This window comes from Triturus cristatus, chromosome 6 (assembly GCF_964204655.1).
Source record: "Triturus cristatus chromosome 6, aTriCri1.1, whole genome shotgun sequence".
In the NCBI taxonomy this organism is placed as follows: Eukaryota; Metazoa; Chordata; class Amphibia; order Caudata; family Salamandridae; genus Triturus; species Triturus cristatus.
Window position 1 is genome coordinate 332,159,472 of NC_140589.1, and position 22,464 is coordinate 332,181,935.

Consider the following 22,464-nt stretch of genomic DNA (forward strand, 5'->3'; position numbering starts at 1 on the left):
AGAGCAGCATAAAAGTAGGGCATTATAGTCACTATCATTTTGATCAAGAACGGCCATATCAATAACTTGTGGCCAGAAAACAAGATCAACTAAAATATAATCTATTCTGCTTCTGGTGTTCCCCTCTTAAAGGTATAATCTGACTTAGAGTCTGAGAGAGTCCTCCCATTGCAAGCCCACACCCCATAGGTAAGAGTAAGCGATAAAACTTGCTGTGCTACTCAAGTTCATCTTTTGAGTGGTAGAATTTGGAGCTTTGTGATGCCTCTAGCAGCTTCCTCCTCCAGGACTAGTTCCTGCACATAGTCCATAGGCTCATACGAGGTGTTGAAGTCTCTAGCTATAAGAAGGGGGTAATCGTTCCTATCAGATTCCAAAAAATTAACTAGCGTTGTCATGGTGTTGGAGGGTTTATGAGGGGTTGTACACCTATTATAGATATTAAAAATCCTAACATGAGTATCTCCTTTTTGCGTGCCCAAGGCGATAGCCAATATCTCCTGGGAGTCTATGCTAAGGTGCTTATTTTACATGCAAGAGTGATATTAGCCCAAATCAACATGCCTCCCGCAGCTCTGCCCGAAGGGGATTGTTTTGCCTCAATACTAAAAGAAACAAAGCCCACCCTATGGATCGGTTCAGTGGCCCACGTTTCTTGGAAAAGGCACAGATGGCAGTTATCCACTAGTGCGCCCCACTCCGGGATCATTACGTTTGGAGCGTAGGCCTCCAATATTCCATGAGAGGATATGCAGCTACTTATCAATAGAGGAGCCTCCCCTCACTGTCTGCCTGACTTCGAGGGTAAGGCCGATTGTAGATGTAATAGACGGCCTCTTGGCAGAAATACTAGCTAAGTTATGAGTCTCTAATTCAATGGAATGGGGGGATAACAGCATTGGGGCCAACCTGATGTAGGACCCTGTAGTAGCTTCCCTTGCAGGCTTACTTGGGCGTCTTTGCTAAGCTCTAGTCAATCTACCTTATCCAAACCTGATAGTACTTCATATCTGTTACTGGGGAAAGGTGCCTCTCTCAACTGGTCGGGTCATTATGGGCGGACATTTTGTGGGTGGGAAGGGCTTCCGGATTTGATGTCTATAAAGATTCTTAGATAAAAGTTCTTGCAAACGATTAAAATAAATGTCTGAATCATGTATAGGACTAGGTAAAGTGGTGAGATCTGAGTCTTGCACAGTGACAGCGGCAGAACAAATACTGGAACGCCCTTGCGTTAGGTCCTGCAACTTTTTCTTTGCCCTAGTCTTGGCTCCAGCTGTAGGTTCCATGTGTTTCTTCTTCTTCTTCATCCTTTTTACAGGAATACCAGAGTCCATAGAAATTGGGTGAGGGTGAACAGAAATTGCTGGAGGTGGGAATGACTCAGTTTGCGAAGTAACTTGAGTTTGTTCACCTCCCAATACACCATGATCAATTGGCTCGAGCTCCCCACCAGACAGGAGGTCTTGATTCAGTGTTACAAGAGAACTCCCCCCAGCGATAGCCGACGTTCAACTGCCATAATGTCCTTGTTAATGGCAGTGGCGGCCATGGTCAAAAAACAATAAAGTGTGGAAATTTGAAGAGTCTTAGGTGACCCCTCCTTGGTCACCTGTTGCTTCCCTTTAGCCATTTAAAATGATAGCAAAAAATGTACTTATTTGATCCTGTGGGACAAGAAACACCATACCATCAGGTGATACCACCGTACATAGGAAAACTCCGGCGTCCCCAAGTTAGTATTAGCAAAACAACTTACTTTAGATGGAGCTCCTACAGGGACCAGCAAAGTACAGCACAGCCAAGAGAGTAGGCCCAGCCCAATCTCATCCGGGCTCTGACGAGCTAGGACTGGCCCACCCTTGTTTCGCGCGCTTCCCGCGTGCGGAAGACCCAGGCACCACTGGCGGCTCTGGCCGTAAAGCAGGATTGGCGATGGAGTCCAACCAATCAGCAGCACCCCGGCAAAGTGACCTGTGCAGTGAAGGGCTCCTGCGGTGCGGGAGCCCCGAGCAGCTTTTAAGCGCCTCCTGGTGCGTTGCAGGCGTCCCTGGCGGCTGCGAACGCAAAGCAGGATGGGCAATGTAGTCCACCCGATCGGCAGCACCCTTGGCAAAGTGACCTGTGCAGTGAAGGGCTGGGATCCCCGAGCAGCTTTTAAGCACCTCCTGGCACGTTGCAGGCATCACTGGCAGCTCCGGCCAGAAAGCAGGATGAGTCCACCCGATCGGCAGCACCCCCGGCAAAGTGACCTGTGCAATGAAGGGCTCCCGCGGTGCTGGAGCCCCGAGCAGCTTTTAAGCGCCTCCTGGCGCGTTGCAGGTGTCACTGGCGGCTCCAGCCGAAAAGCAGGTTGGGTGATGGAGTCCACCCGATCGGCAGCACCCCCGGCAAAGTGACCTGTGTAGTGAAGAGCCCCACAATAAGTTTCAGACATTTGGGCTATGATCCCAATGTTTCAGCCCAAGTCCTGGGTCTTCATAAAAGTGGCTTTAATGCTTCTCTACCTCTTGTCATCCTGCTCATCAATTCTGATAGGTGGCATATAGGAGCGCTGCAGTGGAACCTGAAGTCTCAGTTGCCGCAGCACAAGAGGAACCTATTGGACTCAATCCAGGTTTCAGAGAAGACTACAAAAGACCTGCAGTGGTGGCTCAACCGCAACTGGATGGCCGCAGACCCCTCTCCCTGACCCACCCAGAGCTGACAATAGTGACAAATGCAATACTGCTGGGATGGGGAGGTTTTCTGAAGAGGTGGAGATCAGAGGACTCTAGTCTCCAGCATTGACTTCGCTACACATCATCCTGTTGGATTGTGGGTCATTCGCCTGGCGCTGAAGGCCTTCCTACCCTCAATCAAAGGGAGGCTTGTTCATTTGCCCATGGACAACACCAGTGCTTTGCAGTACTGCAGCAAGCAAGGTGGGATCCTGTGCTAGGAGGCTCTTTATCTCTGGAGCTGGTTGGAGAACAGGATGTTTCCCTGGTTATAAAAACGCCTGGCTTGATAATTAAAAACAGGATGGGTGAGCTCAGCCAGCGGTACACAGCATCTTCCAGAAATGGGGGGAACTCTGGCTGGATCTTTATGACCGCTGAGAACGATCAATGTCAAAACTTTGTGTACTGGAGTTTCCAAGAAAGCTCTCTCTCTCTCTCTGAAGAATTTCCAGATAAAGTCGAACACAGTACTCCTGTATGCCTTTTTGTCACTGTCTCTCCTGCCCAAGTTCTGAAGAAGATCAGGAATGACTTGACCCAAGTAATCCTAGTGTCTCTGCATTGGGCAAAGAGTGTGTGAAACTCAGAACTTAAGGGCATGAGCATATGTCCTCTGATCAGACTACTGCTTCAGGGGATCTCCTGTCACAGCAGAAAGGCAGGGTCTTCTACCCAATCCTACATAATCTGCACCTCCATGCGTGGAGATTGAGTGGTGGCGGTTCACTGTATTCGATCTTCATCTTGCGACTGTGGATATCATCATAGTTGTACAGCACCCTTCTACAAAGTCTGTCTTTGCTATGCACTGGGGCAATTTTGTAGCCTAATGTGACAACCAGAGTAACGACCCCTTAAAGACCAACCTGTCAGATGTTCTGTCATTTGTTTTATCCATGCCCCAGCAAGGACTTGCTGTTGGCATAGTTAAAGGTTGTCAGCCCTTTCTGTCCATATACGTTTACCGGAAAAGCCTTTCTTATTCAAATCGCCTGTTATGCGATTTCTATAAGGGTTGACTCATTTGTTTCTTTCCAGACACATTATATGATTTCACAGTGGGATCTTCATTTGGTTCTCAATGGAATGCATGCACAACTGCCCACTATGTCTCCTGGCTCCGAAGACTCTACCTGGTTGTAGTAACTTCAGCACGCCGTGTGAGTGAACTCCAATCTCTCTCCGCGCAGACACCTAATGCCACCTTTTTCCCAAAGTGGTACTGCATACTAAGGCAGCCTTTTAACCTAAAGTTGCTTCTTGCTTTCATGTTGGACAATCCATCACTCTCCTAATATGTTTTGCCCCGCCACACACTACAAATGAGAAGGAGTGACTCCATCAGATGAATCCTAAAAGAGCTTTTTGCTTTTACAGCGATCACACAAACAAGACCATAGTCTGAACGATCAGCTGTTTGTGGGGTTCTCTGGGGCTAAGAAAGGCAAGACAGTGCAGAAAAGAACATTGCTTGAGTGGATAGTTTTTGCCTCAGAATGTGCTGCGTGCTGACTAAGAGGCAGCCGTCCGAGGGGTTCAGGGCCCATTCCACAAATGCCAAGGCAGCTGAAACTGCACGCAATGTTACTGTACTGCGATGTGGGCATCTGTACACACAGTCATGAAGCACTACTGCCTTCACAGTAAAGTCCAAAGGGAAGAGCATTTTGCTTGTTGAGACCTGCAGAACGTCTTGTTCCAAGTCATCCACAGACCCACTACCTTAGGAGGTACTGCTTTCGTATCTATTCTAATGGTGAGGAATCCGTGGTTAGAAATAGCCATTAGAAGAACAAGTTACTTACCTTAATGCTTTTTCTTGCGGATACTCTCTCTAACCACAGGTTCCTCACTCCTCGCTGTTCAGGGCAGTGGTCTCCTTTCCAATCTAAAATGGTCTCAATGTAGGAGTCTGTACACTGGTATTACTGATTCTTTTTTTGCTCTGCGTCTATGGACAGAGTCAAGAAAGAAACTGACATCAGCACATAGGAGTGGCACATATATGCCGCTCCATGTGTCACTGCAGATGTGGGTAAAGTCAGCATAGAGCACACTACGCCACCTACCAGTGCGCAGGAACATTGTTCTTAAATCGTCATGATCAAGTCTGGGGACATTATGAAGGTGATAAATCTGCAGTTAGCATATCCACAAAAAAGAGTGTTACAGATGGTAAGGAACTTGTTTTTTCATATTACAGGTGACTAATAATGTCACAACCAGACTCTAATCCTAAAATTAAGTTAAATTGTTTACATGGCCCAGCCTCACTTCCATTATGGTTGTATTAAGTGCAGATTCAGTGGCAGTATGAAACTGACTTTACAGTAGGCCGCATGTTGCTTATCTGGAATCATGGTTTTGGAAATAATTGTTCCGGGCAAGTTAGTATTGGTCCAATTATTCTTTGCTGCCATCTGCTCTCCTGAACTCTTGAGAGCAGGAATCAGGAACATTGTCTCATTTAGGCATGTTGTTCGTCTTTAACTTGAAACGGCACTGCTCTAGCCTTTCAACTATTGATCACACCAGTCAGCCCAAACCTGTGGCAGAGTCTGTGTCTGTATTAGCACTTCCAGTGCTCACTTAATGTGATAGAGCCCTGTATGTTTTAACAGCACATCAGTTTATTTGGCCTAAGAGCTTGCACTGGGGTGGGGCACACAGCAGTGCATCTTGAAGCACTATCACTGGCAGTAGGCAGAGGAGGACCAAAAGTAGGACTGATGGTCGTTTGGGGGAAAAAGTGAAAGTGTGCGTGGAGCTTAGAATTGGGAGATCCTCAATATGGTCCCTGGAATTGATGTCTGAGGAGAAAAATTACCCTTGACAGTCCAGTGCTACATTAATAGTGCGACGATGGATGGACATGCGGGAATACGCGGATTACAACATTATGCTATGTCCATTAAATCCTTGGAATGGAAATGGGAGCGAAGAGCAATGTCCAACGATCTAAAATTGCGAATCTCATCACCGTGTACAAGTTTGACAAACATTACGTTCACATTCCAAGCTATCATTGTCTCCATAATGCGACAAGGCTATGCCGTCATTCATAAAGAAAAACAGATGAACTAGAGCAGTTGGTATTCACATCATCTACATAATTCCATTACATGCAAATGCATTAGCACCCCCATTTTTCGTACTCTCAGATGCCTGAGACTTTGGCTCCAGCATTCACCGTCAATCTACATGTCATCTATCACCCACCAAACCAAAATATAATTACATTATTCAGAATACAGACTTCCTTTCTAACAGCCTAATGATATCCTCAAACAACCTGTTCCTAGGCTGTTTCTGCACTGACAAGCATCCGTAAATTCAAAGCTCTGATTCTACTATAGAATCTGCTAAGCATTCAAAAGCTTGTGTAGCTTTCATGCAAATACTCCGTGTTAACTACCAGACTAAAAGCTTTAGGAAGAGACTACACAATCCATTCTCTTAACCAAATCAAAGTTCATACTAAAGCTAATTGGCCCTTCTAGCGTTGCCGGAATCTTATTCCACTATGGTCATTCCAATACCACCACCCCTCCATTTCAACACATTAATCAGTCTGAAAATGCAATGAGCTACCACTTCACTGATAAAATCAATTTAATAATACACCTAAAAACCCAGAATGTATCGGCCTGCTACAGAAAACAAGTAACACTGGGTTGACCATTATCAACCTCCTATATCGTTGATAGTAGTAGGCTAGTCGCATTGCCTTCTGTGGGTAGTAAGTCTTCAATTGGTTCTCCGTCTAACCATCCATTGTCAATTATTGATGCAATGCAGCAATTTATGCAGCGCCTCCATGTTGACTTCCACTCTTTTCAGCCTACATCTGTTTCTGTTCAAGAAAACAAAAGTGTCTGTCCACCAGTATGCGTGCAACGCTAAAATCTACATCAAACATTTAAAATACCCTACACCACAACCCTGCTAAACTTCAGATGTGGATGTTGGAAAACCTCCTACTTCTACATCACCTAAATCAGAATTCCTAAACTTTTTTTTAACTTAATCTTTATTCAACATGTTCCATATCACACAGTAAAAATCACAGCTGGGTGAAAATCAGACACAAAGACCGAGACCTATTAAGAACACGACTTTTACAATTATATATTCTCAGATCGTCATCCTCAAAATTTAGTAAGGGGAACTACTGTAACATCACTCTGTTAACCTCTATGGGTTGTCTTCCAAAGGGTCTCGTTGTGTCTCTCCCTGCACAGGGTACAAAGCGCTATCATGCCTGTGTGGATTACCAAAGTGCCTAGACTTCCAAGTAGAAGGTAAACAAACTAAACTGTGATTCGTTTTATGAATGTGGGGAAAATGGATGGGGAAAACAAAACAAAAAATGTAGAGGGTGAGCCTAAAAGTATGGAAGAAGGGCATGGATATGGTATAGGCAACTAGGACTTGTTAACGGGTTAAAAGGGACTGGGGAAGAGATAAGCGGGCTTTAAGGGCTGTGTTGTTGATGGGTACTCCCAAAGACATACCGTCCACTGCAAAATGCTCAAAATAGACTTGAAGTTTTGTGTTTTATCACAGTCAATTGAAGGTAGTAGGTAAAAAAGAAAAGAACCAAGTGAACTGGTAAACTAACATCGAACCTTGTGAGCAGCCTTCACCGCTTCACATGTCTTAAGTTAACCACATTTCCCTGTGCAAGGGGTTCTCCAGGGTCCCATTGATCCTGATGTATGTACTATTTGTTTGGCATTCTGTGGCTCATAATATGCCCCTTGGAAGGGCCATAGGGAGCACATGGGTTGAACAGCAGTTCTGAGGTTGCTTTCTGAGAGGAGCAGTTTCACTTTTGAGACACTAGTAAACAACACTCTGGCAACGTGGGCTCCACGCGGTGCACTGGTACGTAATTAATACAAATTCTGTTTCCTCCAACGCTCTACTTTTGTGACCCCATTGCCAGGATGCCACCCCAACACAAGAACAAGAAATAGCACATGAAAAGGAGCGTTCAATTCTATACAGAATTATCTGTTCCAAAATCAACTGATGGTTTAAAGTGTCCTTGAGCAATAGCTCAAGTAGTCCTGTTGTGACGAATAAAGGTTATTCAGGAGTCTTGCGAGTTGCTTTTGAATCCAATTTTATTCAAAAAAGGTTTAGCAATTTAAGGAGTTGTCATCTTTATTTCTAACCCAGAGGGCATTATCTGTGATTTGTAAGATAGGCATCTCAATACTGTATCATAATCTGAAGCTTAATTGGTAGTCATGAAGGAGATGGTTTAAGTTATCTTGGAGTTGAGAATAAACTGCATTTTTACCAATAGAGGGTAGTTAAGTGACAAGTCTGTCGTTGGCATGGTCATCTGGGTCCAGTGTGGGTTGCTTTAGGAGTGGGAAGATCTGGCCTATGGTGAAAGCTTCTGGGAAGACAGCTTGAGTTTGGCATTGACAATGGTGAGTAGGGGGTGAGAAAGCTTCTCCAAAGAGGGTTTTGATGAAGGACGAGAGTAGGACATCTTCCTGTGAAGCTGGTTTGAGGAAGTTCAGTAAGTCAATGAGACCTGCAAGAGATAGGGTGTTGAAGGAATGCAATTGCAGGATGCTAGAAGATGGGGTGGTGCTAAGAGGAGACTGCAGGGTAGGCATTATCGATGTACTGTCAGATCTTTACTGTTCCCCGAAAAAGAGATTAGTGGTATTGCAGTTGTCTGGAGTGTCAGATAGTAGGATCAGGGAGAGGGTTGATGCAGTGCTTGATTTTCTTGAGGAAGTTCTCCTTCAGTTGACAGCTTCATCGATGGTGTTGGCGTGGTACTTGGCTTTAGCTGATGTGAAGAGTTCTCTCCGTGTTGCATGGAGTGATCGGAATAACATTAGGTCATCGAGGTCTGTTTTTCTTCCATTTTCTTTACTGTCTTTAGATGGATCATTTGTTCTTTGCAAAGTCTTTGAGTACCATGGTGCTGACGGTTTCATCTTGCAGTTGAGTGTTTTAGTTGGCCCATGGATTGTCACGTGGTGTTCGGAAAAGCTTTGAAGTTCTTTGAAGTGTTTAGAAGGATGTTGACATCGGACTTGGAATGGCATGGCAAGAGATGAGTTCAAGCTTTAGGTTTGTCAAAGGAGAAGGAAACAAAGGTTTATACTTCTCTGTGGGCTGACCTTGGTGTGTTGGTTGGATGCTGAGTAGGGAGATAGTTATAATGAGGTTGTCGGTCCAGTACAGGGGTATAGGAGGTTTACATTGAATGGTTGATGATGTTGAATATGTGGCCTTGGCAGTGTGTTGATTTGCTGCACCACGTTGAGTGTGTTGATGAGGTTAAGAACGGCATCCATTTATCTGAAAGAAACACGTTAGTTAGATTCCTCACCTTAGAATATCCCCAGGCGTCAGACTGGATCCGGAAGATTTTTCGTCAGCAATACCCCTTGCGCGTCGCTAGGCGTCGTCTGCGGCTCCGCGTCCGTCGTCGGCGTCGTGCGCTGGAATGACGTCGTCGAAGTACTTAGACGCCGCCCTCGCGCGCTGACGTCAGTTCTTCTTTTTTCCGCGCCAGTAAGCGCAGATCCGGGAGAGCTACCCCTTTAGTCAATTTTTGACTAACTTTTTTGATCCTTTTTGATCGTGTCTCGACACCGGTGCCGGTAGGATGCCTGGGTTTAAAGCCTGTACGGACTGTAACCGATTGATGTCGGTTACGGACCATCACCGCCGGTGCCTTTACTGCTTGGGCCTCGATCACGACGCGGAGTCGTGTTCGGACTGCAAGGCCCTGACCTCGAAGGCTAGACGGGAGCGGTCCCGTAAGCTTCTCGAGATTCGCCACTCGGCTCCGCGCGCCTCTCGATCCCGGTCCAGGAGGAGGTCCAAGGATCAGTCGCGGAGCCGCAGCCGACGTCACCATCGGTCGTCGGGATCCAAGTCTTCGGGTAAGTCGAAGCATTCCATCAAGTCCAAGAGGCGACACCGCTCTTCGGACTCCCCTCGCCGGTCGTGCGACTCGGCCGAGAGTCAGGGTGGTTCCACCCCCGCGGCTCCGGCGGAGCCGCAGGCGCCGCGCACGTCCCCATACCCTCCGGTCCCTGGGACTAACGCGACGCCGGCGGAAGTCAGTGCCTTCCTCTCGGCCATGAGGAACCTGGCTCCGCCGTCGGCGCCCGCTGGTGCGCCTTCGGGCCCCGCGGACCCGACTGGGCTGCCTTGCCTGCCGGTGGCTCCGGCCCCGGCGCCGTTGACGGCTCCGGCCTCGACGCCGCAAGCGCCCGTGGGACCCGTTCTCGAGTCCCCGCCGACGCCGGTCGACCTCGTCACGCCTCCTCCGCCGGCGTCGACACCGGTACCACCCCCGACGCCGACGTCGACTCCGCTCGACGTCAAGCCCCGGTTTAGTCCCACTCCGGACCCGGCGCCGGTCCGGCGTCGATGGACGCCGAGATCGGCGCCGCTAAAGACACATTACGTCTACCGCCCGGCTCCGTTACTTTCTCCTCTATACCAGGAGTCGGATGATGGGGACAACTGGGAGGGATCCGAGGATCCTATGGCCGTTCAGGCTCAACTGTCCCAGGACTGGACAGATGAACTGGGGGAGGCCAGTGGCCTGGATACCTCTCCAGACACTGGATTTGTCTCTCCTCCGACTGTGGCTTCGGAGGAGGGCGCTGCTTTCTCTGTGGTGCTGCGCAAGGCGGCCGCAGCCCTTGGGCTCGAGCTGCCTGCCGTGGCTGTGAGGACTAACGTCCTTACTGAGGTGCTTCAGTCTGCAGCAAGCTCCACTGAGCCTCTGCTGCAATTCAATGAGGCCCTCATTGACGTTCTGCAGGGCACCTGGTCCAAGCCCTCCACAGTTCCTCCTGTGGACAGGAACGTCGCCAGGCGCCACCGCCCTGCTCCGGGCGACCCCAGTTTCCTGTCCCAACACCCTACCCCTGAGAGCCTGGTTATCCAGGCCTCCACCTCCCAATCCTCTTTCCCGACCGCCCCGCCGGACCGGGATTCCAAGAGACTAGAACAGTTTGGCAAGAAGCTGTTCTCTTCCCTTAGTTTGGGCCTGCGGTCTTTGAACACCGCCTGTCTCTTGGACCGTTATTCCCACTCTCTGTGGGATGCGGTGGAGGACGCGCTGCCCCTGTGTCCAGAGGAGGTCCGGACACGACTTACCCAGGCTCTGGCCGATGGGAGGGATGCCGCGCGACATGCTATACGATGTGGGCTTGACACCACGGACTCGCTGGGTAGGGCCATTTCTACCACAGTGGCGCTTAGACGTCACGCCTGGCTGCGGTCCACGTCATTTTCGGGCGATGTCCAGAGCACTCTCATGGACATGCCCTTTGATGGCACTCGCCTGTTTGGCGAGAAAGCGGACAGTGCGCTGAACCGCTTTAAGGACTCCCGGGCTACGGCCAAGTCCTTGGGCCTCTCGGCCCCGCGGTCGCAAACTTCCGCCTTTCGCCCCTTTCGTGGCCAAGGAAGGGGTGCCTCCTCACGTGCGCCTAGCCACCAGCCGCAAAACCAACCTGCGCGCGGTCGCGGACGTGGTTTCCGCCGAGGCGGTTCTGGAGGACGACGAGGTCAGCCCACATCCACCCCGGCAGCATCCGCCTCAAAGCCTTCCTAGTCCGAGCTTTCAGGCCCATTCCACGCCAGTGGGCGGCAGAGTTCGCCATCACCTGCTCCACTGGCGGTCCATCACATCGGACAGGTGGGTGCTGCAAATCGTCCGAAGGGGCTACTCCCTCCCCTTCGAGACGACCCCTCCAGCCATGCCACCGCAGCACCACCGTATCTCGGGGGATCATTTGAATCTTCTCCTCGAGGAAGTTTCGGCCCTCTTGGCCAAGGGGGCCGTCGAGCGCGTTCCGAGTCCAGAAGTAGGTCGTGGTTGTTATTCCCACTACTTTCTGGTTCCCAAGAAGGGCAAAGGGGGCCTACGCCCTATCTTGGACCTCCGGAACGTCAATACCTTCCTCCGGAAGGAAAGGTTCAAGATGTTAACTTTGGCTCAGGTTCTAGCTGCCCTAGACCCCGGAGACTGGATGGTAGCGTTGGACTTGCAGGACGCATATTTCCACATCCCCGTCCTGCCGGCCCACCGGCGTTACCTGCGGTTCACGGTGGGCCAAGAGCACTTTCAGTTTACCGTGCTCCCCTTCGGCCTCACCAGTGCCCCTCGAGTGTTCAGGAAAGTGATGGCGGTGGTCGCAGCTCATCTGCGCAGATCAGGGGTTCCAGTCTTCCCCTATCTCGACGACTGGTTGTTGAAGGCGGGCTCGCCCCAGGCAGTCGTCTCCCACCTCCAGACTACGGCGGATCTCCTGCATTTGCTGGGGTTTTCCATCAATGTGCCGAAGTCACACCTGAGTCCCTCTCAGAAGCTCCTCTTCATCGGAGCGGTTCTCGATTCGGCGCAGTTCCGGGTCCATCCACCGGAACAGCGGGTCTGGGATATACAGGTCCTGATTCCCATCTTTCGGCCTCTATCCTGGGTTTCGGTCAGGCTAGTGTTGCGGCTTCTGGGGCTGATGGCCTCCTGCATCCTACTAGTGCATCACGCCAGGCGGCGCATGCGGGCTCTGCAGTGGGACCTGAAGTTTCAGTGGGCCCAGCATCACGGCAACCTGTCCGACCATGTCTTGATCTCGGAGGGCACCGCACAGCAGTTGCAGTGGTGGCTCACGGACCGCGATTGGGTCAAGGGCAAGAGCCTCTCCCTTCCCCAACCGGAGCATGTCGTAGTGACGGATGCGTCCCTCCTGGGATGGGGTGGCCATATGGGAGAGGCGGAGATCAGAGGTCTCTAGTCTCCGGCGGAGTCTCGTCTCCACATCAACCTGTTGGAGTTGAGAGCGATCCGACTTGCACTGAAAGCCTTCCTTCCCTCTGTGAGGGGAAGTGTTGTGCAGGTGTTCACGGACAACACCACCGCCATGTGGTATTGCAACAAACAGGGCGGGGTGGGGTTGTGGACCCTTTGTCAGGAGGCTCTGCGCCTCTGGACATGGCTGGAACACCAGGGCGTCACCCTGGTGGTTCAACATCTGGCGGGCTCTCTGAACGCCAGAGCAGACGAACTCAGCCGCCGGTGCATGATGGATCACGAATGGCGTCTGAACTCCGAAGTGGCGCAAGGTCTCTTTCAGCAGTGGGGAGAGCCTTGGTTAGATCTATTCGCCACCGAAGAGAACGCGCAATGTCAGCAGTTCTGCGCGTTGGAATTTCCAAGGCGGCACTCGCTCTGCGACGCTTTTCGTCACGAGTGGAGTTGCGGTCTGTTGTACGCCTTTCCGCCTATACCACTTCTGCCCAGAGTGCTGAAGAAGATCGGGCACGACCGGGCCCAAGTCATCTTGGTGGCTCCGGATTGGGCGCGAAGGTACTGGTATCCCGAGCTACTCAGTATGTTGACCGATCCTCCGATACGTCTGCCCCTTCGGGAGGATCTTCTGTCGCAGCAGCAGGGGACGGTCCTCCACCCGAACCTGTCCAGCCTCCACCTCCATGCGTGGAGATTGAGCGGCGGCAGTTGATGCCATTTGACTTGCCTCCTGAAGTCTGTGATATCATTCTGGCAGCCAGGCGTCCCTCCACAAAGACGGTATACGCCTGCCGGTGGAACAAATTTGTGGCATGGTGCACAGCAAAGGCTGTGGATCCCCTTTCCGCCCCTCTTTCTGAGGTTCTCCTCTTTTTTCTTTCTTTGGCCCGGCAGGGCTCTGCCCTGGGCACCCTGAAAGGTTATCTTGCTGCCATCTCTGCCTTCTTGCGGCTTCCTGATCAGCCTTCTCTTTTCAAGTCCCCTGTAGTTACACGCTTTCTGAAAGGCATTACTCACACGTTCCCTCCTGTCCCTTTTGTAATGCCGCAGTGGGACTTGAATCTTGTTCTCACATTTCTAATGTGCGCTCCCTTTGAGCCTCTTCATAATTGTCCTCTTCGTCTGCTGATGCTTAAGACTGCTTTTCTGGTAGCCATCACCTCGGCTAGACGGGTGAGTGAGCTCCAGGCTTTATCTTCAAAGCCTCCTTTTCTTTCTGTTCATCCGGACAAGGTTGTCCTTCGGCCTCATCCCTCCTTTCTTCCGAAAGTGGTGACTCCATTTCATCTTGGGCAGTCTGTCACCTTGCCCACCTTCTTTCCGCCTCCGCATCCTTCCAAAGAGGAAGAGAGGCTCCACCGTCTGGACCCAAAACGTGCGCTTTCCTTTTATTTGGACCGCACAAAGCAGTTCCGGGTGGGCGACCAACTTTTCGTTGGATACGTGGGTGCTAAGAAGGGGAAAGCTGTGCACAAACGGACCATCTCTCGGTGGGTCGTTTTGTGCATCAAAATTTGTTACTCCTTGGCAAAAAAGGACCCTCCTGTTGGGCTGCGCGCCCATTCCACTCGGGCCACAGCGGCTACTACTGCTTTGGGACGGGGTGTCCCTTTGCAGGATATCTGTCAGGCGGCGACGTGGGCTTCGCTACACACGTTTGCCAGGCATTACTGCCTTGACAGCCAAGTCCGGAGGGATGGCTTCTTTGGCCGTTCTGTCCTCCAGGACTTTCTGGTGTGATCTTGGTTCGCAGACCCACCACCGGGGATGGTATTGCTTGGGTATCTATTCTAAGGTGAGGAATCTAACTAACGTGTTTCTTTCAGATGTACAAGTTACTTACCTTCGGTAACGATGTATCTGTAAGAAACATTAGTTAGTTAGATTCCTCACCGACCCACCCATCCTCCCCGTTCTGCGAACTGACATCTAGGGTTAAGGTTATCCTTTTCAGGCCCCTAGATTTTATTTTTGGCACCAGTGTCGGTCTTTGCATGGCTCTGCGTTCCTGGCGCGGAAGGCTGTGTACAAGAACTGATGTCAGCGCGCGAGGGCGGCGTCTAAGTACTCCGACGACGTCATTCCGGCGCACGACGCCGACGACGGACGCGGAGCCGCAGACGACGCCTAGCGACGCGCAAGGGGTATTGCTGACGAAAAATCTTCCGGATCCAGTCTGACGCCTGGGCATATTCTAAGGTGAGGAATCTAACTAACTAATGTTTCTTACAGATTCATCGTTACCGAAGGTAAGTAACTTGTACTTTCGTGCTTGAGCTGTCTGGGCAGTTGAAATCACCCATGAAGTGTCTTGGACTTATTCAATGGATGAAGTGGAGAGGTGGACAGAGAATATGTCAGTGAAGGCCTGTGGATGAAATGGAAGGTGGTGGACCGAGTTGTCAAGAGTGGGAAGTGGGAAGTGGCATGCGTGGAGCACTTCGCAGTTGAGCGCTGCTTGTTTGCTGTGGGTGCAGCAGAAGGAGAGCTTATGGATGATAGGGAGGCTTCCTCCATCTTAATGGGTGTGGTCCAGCCTGTGAGAGCAATAGCATGTAAGATGTTCAATGATGTAGAGGTGTGCCATGCGTTTTTTAATGAGGAATATGTCAAGCTTATGAAAGGTAATGAGGCTGGCAATGTCTGGAACATATAGTACGGCAGAGTTGGAAAATAAGCATAAGTTAGAATGTGTGGTAGTTTTAGTGTGTGCGATTGTTAGTGGAACATGTTAAAGGTTGCTTCTATGTGTTGTCAGGATATGTTGTGTGTCTGTGTTATGGATGTTATTGCAGGGATGGGTAGTGTGGAGTGCTGGACACGTCTCATGGTCAAATCTTACCTTGTAATTGCCCACTATAGTGGCATTAGAGTATGGGTTCTGACCCTAGGCCCTTCCTGACTGTAAAATGCCCAAACGTGTAACATCCTTGTTTATGTACACCCTTAGCTGGGGATGCCCAGATAGCAGGGTGCCTTGAGTAGTTGACTGAAGTAGGGAGGCGGCAACAGTTTCATGTTGGAAGTACAGTGATCTCACTTTCTGAAGAGATGGATGCTGAGAAGGTCAATGATGTCACTTGCTATAGAGGTGGATTTTGGAAAATAAAGTCTACTTCTCTGGCTTCTTTCAAAAATGATTTTGGCAGGAATCATTTATGTTACTTTTTTTTAAGAACTGTTTGCTGGGAGGTATAGTGGTGTCACTTCCTCAAGAGGAGGATGCTGAGAGGTTCAGTAATGTCACTTCCTGTAGAGGTGGATGTAGGTAAATGAGGCCCACTTCTCTGGCTTCTTCTTTTAATGATGGGTTTAGTGAAAACAAGCAATGTCACTTCCTGAAGAGTTGGTTTCTGTGTAGCGCAATAATGCCTCTTCCATAAGAGGTTGATTCTGAAAAAATGCAGTGATGGCATTTCCTGTGGTGGTGGTTGCTGGTGGTAATATTGAATACGCCTGGACGTGTGATGCCCCTCAATCTCTCTATCTGTTTGCCTGTTTGAGTCTTTGGAGGCAGACGATGTGACTCAAATATACTCCCTTGTAATATAACCTGTTAGTTACTGTGACACATCTCCCTCTTTGCATCCCACTAAATTCTCTGTCTCTCATCCGTCTCTCTTCACCAGGCTGCACATTCCTTACAAATAAAGTCTTTGCGTAGACTGATGGAGTAAGTGAACAGCTGCCCCTGATCTTGCCTTTATTTGCCAAAGAAATTTCCACTTCAAATGTCAGGAGCAGCATAGAAATTCATTCAAAATGTCACGTATTGCCAGCTGTATACTCAAGAGAAGCCACTTCCCAGGTGTTCAATTATAGAGCAAGGCAGTCACTGATATATAGACTACCATATTCCTGTCTGCTGTAGATGAGTCTCCATGCTTGCAGGAGCAACTTTCAGCTATGGATGACACCTCCATATCTGCCTCCTTTGCCAAAACACAAACTCTTTTAATGGTGTCTTCCACTTTGTCTCACGCAAGTCATGTTGGCAGATGCAGGCCAATTTATACTGTTGGGCTGGGAGAACACAAAAAAGGGGGTAGGGACATAATTGTACGTCTTCCGGATGTATTTCCTTGTCCTCACAAGCAGCACTCCTGATGTGATATAGAAATATATCTGTAGATTTCTTACCTTAGAATTATCTCCAGGCATCAGACATGAAGTTTTTCATGAGCAGTACCTCTGCATGCCAGTAGTTTTCCTTTCTGTGCCAGCGTAAAATGGAAGAGCTACACATTAGTCTCTTTTTGACTAGCTTTCTTCAACATTTTGATGAAGTCTTTTTAGACGTCTTACCTCCTGGTGTGGCAGGGATGTCCTCCAAGAAGTCCAGCTTCTTCGACTTCACCTCATCTGTTGGTCGACAAGAGGAGGGAGCGTCTCTCGAGGTCTGGCTCCGTGGTTGAGCCAGCACCTAGGCCGACACCACATCTCCCCACATTTCCAGGAGCCAGAGTGAACCCCTCTCAAATACAGGAACTATTATGAGGCCTTACGCCTCATATTTGAGCAGCCCATTCTCTCTGGCGTGCTTTTGGACACCGTGGGTTCGGGAAGGGCTACTGGATCCACGCCGGCAGCTCCTGCACCAGTTAGGCCCCAAGGATCCACAGATGGACCCGGATCGGTACCAATCCTGCCATGGAGACCTTCCCCGGCGCTAGTCCCGAGGCTAATGCTCCTCGGCAGTGCTATCCCCCTTTTCATCCCCGGCATGAAGCCGAAGTGGCGTCGTCCAAAGGCCGGAACCTGAGCCCTATTCCTATTCCTACGGGCTAGGACTCAGGGAAGAATGGGAGGGTATGGTGGACCCTGAGGAATACCAGCCTTAAGAATCCTTGGACTGGTGTGAGGATTTGGGTGAAACCAGTGCACTGGACACTTCTCCAGATACTGGCATGCTTTCTCCCCATACCATGGCTAAGGAAAAGGGGGCATCATTCACAATGGTGGTCTGCAGGGCGGCCGAGGTTCTGGACCGTAGCTTGCCCAATGGTGGCAGTCAAGATTAGTGTGTTGATGAAAGTGCCTCAGCCGGGATTGTCCCCTTCCGAACCAATTCTTTCATTTAATGAGTCACTTATTGATGTCCTCCCCAGGACCTGGTCCAAGCCCAGCAAAGGCTCTCCTGAGAACAGGACTATTACCTGATACCACTGCCCTGCCCTGCTCTTGGAGACCCCAAATTCCTCACGGAACACCATACCTCGGAGAGGTTGGTTGTCCAAGCCTCCACTTCTCATGTAAATCCTGATGCATTCCCAACTGCCCCGCCAAATTGAGAATCCAAGAGGCTGGACAATTTAGGCAAGAAAATGTTTTCTTCGACTAGCCTTTTTGTATGCTATTTCCATGCTGTTGCTGATGGGAGGGATGCAGCTAAGTTCACCATACGCTGTGGACTAGACACCACTGACTGACTGAGATTGAGCTGCTTTTGACCTTCCACCCAAAGTCTAACTTTATCTTGGCAGCCAGGTGTACCTCCACCAAGACGGTTTACGTCTGCCATTGGGCAAACATTTTGCCATAGTGTACAGAAAGACAAATTGATCCACTTTCCTCCCCCCCCCCCCCCCTTTCTCTGGTTCTCCTGCTCAACCTTTCCGTTGCCCAGCAGGGCTCTGCTCTGGGCACAGTTAAGGGATATCTTTCTCCAATCTTTGCTTTACTTTGGTTGCCTGACCAACCTTCCCATTTCTAGTCCCCTATTTTGCATAGGTTTTTGAAAGGTTTGCTTCATATGTTTCCTCCCTCTTCTTTAATTATGCCTTAGTGGGACCTTAATCTGGTCCTGATGTTCCTGATGTGTGCTCCATTTGAGCCCTTACATAACTCCTCTCAAGCAACTTACCATCAAGACGGCCTTCGTGGAGCCAATGGCATCTGCCCGGAGGGTCAGTGCGCTTCATGCCTTGTCATCCAAGCTTCCTTATCTTAACTTCTACCCAGACAAACTGGTGCTCCGTATGAGAGCTTCCTTTCTTCCAAAAGTCGTCGTTCCATTTCACGTAGGCCAAACCATTACTCTGCCTACTTTTTACACTTAGCCTCATCCCTCTAAGAGAAGCGAATTCACCACCTGGATAAAAAAAAAGTATTGTCCTTCTACCTTGACTGCACACAAAAGTTCCGGGTGAACAACTAACCCTTGGTGGGGTATGTCGGAGCGAAGCAAGGACAGGCTGTTCAGAAGAGGACCATCTCACAATGGATTGTTCTCTGCATCAAAATCTTTTAAGCACTGGCTAAGAAGCATCCCCCTGAGGATATGCTGGCTCAATCCATAAGTGCTAAAGCTGCTACAACCTCGTTTGCTCGCATAGTTCCGGTCCTGGACATCTGACAGGCAGCAACGTGGGCTTCCCTGCACACGTTTACCAAACACATGTCTGGACAGTCAGGTCCATAGGGATGGGCAGTTTGCTCATTCGGTCCTGCAGGACTTCCTCTATGAAACTGGTCCACAGACCCGCCTCCGGGAGGTATTGCTTGGGTATCTATTCTAAGGTAAGGAAGTTGCACCTTAGAAGTGTCTATCAGATAAGTTAGTTACTTACTGTTGGTTATGCCTTATTTGCTAGAGACTCTATCTAGCCACAGATTCCTTACCGTCCCTCCCACCCTACCCGCTCAGATTTCTAGGGACAGGGTTTTCCCCTTTTGGGGCCCTAGTTTTTCACACCAGTAGTCCGTATACTTTGTGGCTCTGTGCTTCTGGTGTGTAAGTTGAGAAAAGTATTTGGCGTCAGCGCGCCTTGATGGTGTCTGTATGGGCACCGCAAAGATCACTTCTGGCGCAGATTACTCCAACAATGCCACATGGAGCCAAACCACACCACCTACCGGCGTGAAGGGGTATTGCTCATAAAAACTTTCCGGATTAGGTCTGACACCTGTGGATAATGCTAAGGTAAAGAATCTGCGGCTATATAGAGTCTCTCTACCAGATAAGGTGTTACCGAAGGAAAGTAACTTGTTCATGAGGTGCAAAGAGGTGCACAAGCAGCTCTATGATACCGGCAGCTAGACCAGCTGTTCTAGCAACTTAGTTTGTGTGCTTCTTATACTCCACTCACATTTTGTTTGCATATCTGCAGCAGAGTAAACTAGTGCATGACTGTCACAGACATATGATTGGTCCGGAATCATAAAGAAAGGAATAGTTAGAGCACAGATCAGCAGCGGATGCACTGGCCTAAGCCCACAACCCCAGAAGGGGCCCTGGCTGCTCCATTGCTGACAAAAATACGCCATTCACCACAAGAAGGGTTATTTGGTGCTACTCACAAGGGCCTTGAAAACTGGGGTGGACTGTATGGTGCAGGGACTACCGGAACAGGGACAACCTCACCTCCACTCGTTCCAGAATATCTCCACACACTTGTTCTGGATGCGCTGGTAAATTAGCCAAGGAAGATGTGTTGAGTCAAGTTTGGAGCTTCAATATTTCGAGCACCATGGCTGAGGGATTAGAGAGATAGTAGGCCATGTTAGTAAAGCACTACTCGCCTACACTGCTGAGTCTATAAGGCATGTAAGGCATATTCTTGAGTAGCCACACTTTCCACAGCATTATTGCCTTCAGGTAATGCAATTTGCTTCACACTTTGGGCACCATTAATGACCAGATGGGTAGGGGCATCTGCAGAGAGAAAAAAAGCGCAGATATAATGTGTGCACAATTAGTGTCAATAGGGCTACACGGATGCTCGTCTGTTAAAGAGTGTCTCACATAAACCTTCCAGTCAATCAACCTCATCAGTATTGAGCACACCTGCTGAATACTCCAACTCCACTGAACCTGCCCTGCTGCCTACTGGTACTCTCCACAGTAGAGGAGAAGTTCTGCCACTCAAACAGAGAAAATTATCACGTGCTGGTACTCAGTGCCAGTGAGCCCATTTAAAGTATCGATTGACATCAACTGTGTAATGGTGGTTCCTGACAATGCTTTAGAAAAAACGCCAGCTTGGCTGCCATTTCTAACTTTGGCGGGCAGAGTAGCCTCTACTTGGAGATTACTCCATCAGCCAAAGTCAAAATCAGGCCCTTAGTCGTGATACAAAAATAGAAATGTTCAGGACCATAAAAAGCATAGCAAACTCTGTGCCCTGAATTTCCAAATAAATTGGAATTCTTAAGCTACTGGCCTCCTCCTCCAAATGCAAAATCTAATATTTTGAAAAATGTTCGGTGGTGAGGGGGGGCTTTAAATAGGGAGCAGGGTCAACCTAAAAATGTAAGGTTGAATAATAAGACAAAAAGCTTGAGCTTTGAATCTAATCTGATTCAGGACCTTGTCAACAATGTGTTTTTAGGGTTCACCTGTATTGCGCTGTGCTTGAGAAATCTATTGGTTTTAATATAAAATTAAAAGGGACTTATATCCAGCCTCCTCTTTCCTGGCTTCTCATTAGTTCCTGAGGCGTGTCACTTACCATTCTTCCATTTTTATTGCATGTAGCATATTTTACTGCATTCACCAATGCTTGTTTCTGGTCTGCTTCTCTTATCAGTTTCCTGCCTCTGAAATACTGTTAACTTCTGCTTTAGTGGAACTATATTTTCATAAAGGTTAGCCTTTTACTCATGCATCCTATTTATATTTATATTACAAATTTATAACAGACAGAAATTAAGTGCATAGAATCACAGGATGTTGCACTGTGCCGCCGAGACTCAAACCGGGATCCCAAGCTCTCGAGTCAGCAGCTCTGGCTACTGCGCCACATCCTTTCCACTCTAGTGTTATCTGTCAAGGAGCTCTTTCCTTCTCCAGGACAATGATTGATGTAAACAGCTCTTTATTAATTACATAGGTGAAACCGATGCATTATCAATGCTTGTTTACGGGGTCACCAAAAAGCCACATAGCAGAAACTGTGGTGCTGGATGTGGTATCAGTGCTGAAGAAAATGACAGTTTATACTATTGAATGTAAACGTGTACTGCGTGAAAAAATGAAATGGTGAACGCAGCTAGAAAATTAAGTCGGAACCAAGTTCCATGGAAACAATCTTCAGTTTCACGAAGAGCTTTATTGTACTTGGCTGAGGAGGACTACTCACGCCCCGCGCACTCTCTTTTTTCCAAATAGGTTTTTATTGGTTTCGGCAATGAATGAAGAAACAAAACAACAAAGGTGTATTGAGTCAGACATTGATCTTATCACTTACATTTTCAGGTTTTAAATTAATTTACCCGTTAATAGGTTACTAAATCACTAACATTCAGAGACCTACAGCGTTGGGCATCATAGTTGAGTGCAATGTGTCTCCAGTTGAACATTTGTACCATAAACAGTAATAAACATTGAGAACATCAAAACATTTCCCAGTGTGAGAGTAAAATCAGTCCTACAATAAATGACCAATTGACTTATTATCCCTCAGTGAAGATAAGTGAACTAATACAAAAAGGAAAGTGGAGGGGTATTGCGAGACTGTTTTACTTGAGTGATAACAGGAGTTGGTAGGAGTCTGCTAATGCCACTTTTGGCTCAGTTGTTGTTGGGGAGCTAAATGGTGATGTTTAAGGCTCGAGGGCCGCCACAATGTAGTGTATGTGATGAACCTGTGTGGTACCCCAGAGTCTCCTCCTCAGAGGACCGTAGATCTTTCTGTCTGTTCGCTGCCAGTTCTGCACCTAATTCATCCTATTCTCTGGCTATTGGGAAATAACAGAAGCCCCTCCCTTCTTGCCTGTGTAGGGCTGTGCTACAGCTGCTTCCCATTGGTGTAAGTGGGGGCCCGTGGAGAATTTACAGTGATGGTGCATTTTGCTAAGATCAATAGTGGGTCAGCAGGTTTAGTGCCCACTTTCCTTCTCTCAGGTTGGGGTGCAAGCCCTAGGAGGAAGGATTTAGGAGCAGTTTAGTGAATCCTACCTGTGATGGTAGTACTGGTAGGCCGTGCCAAA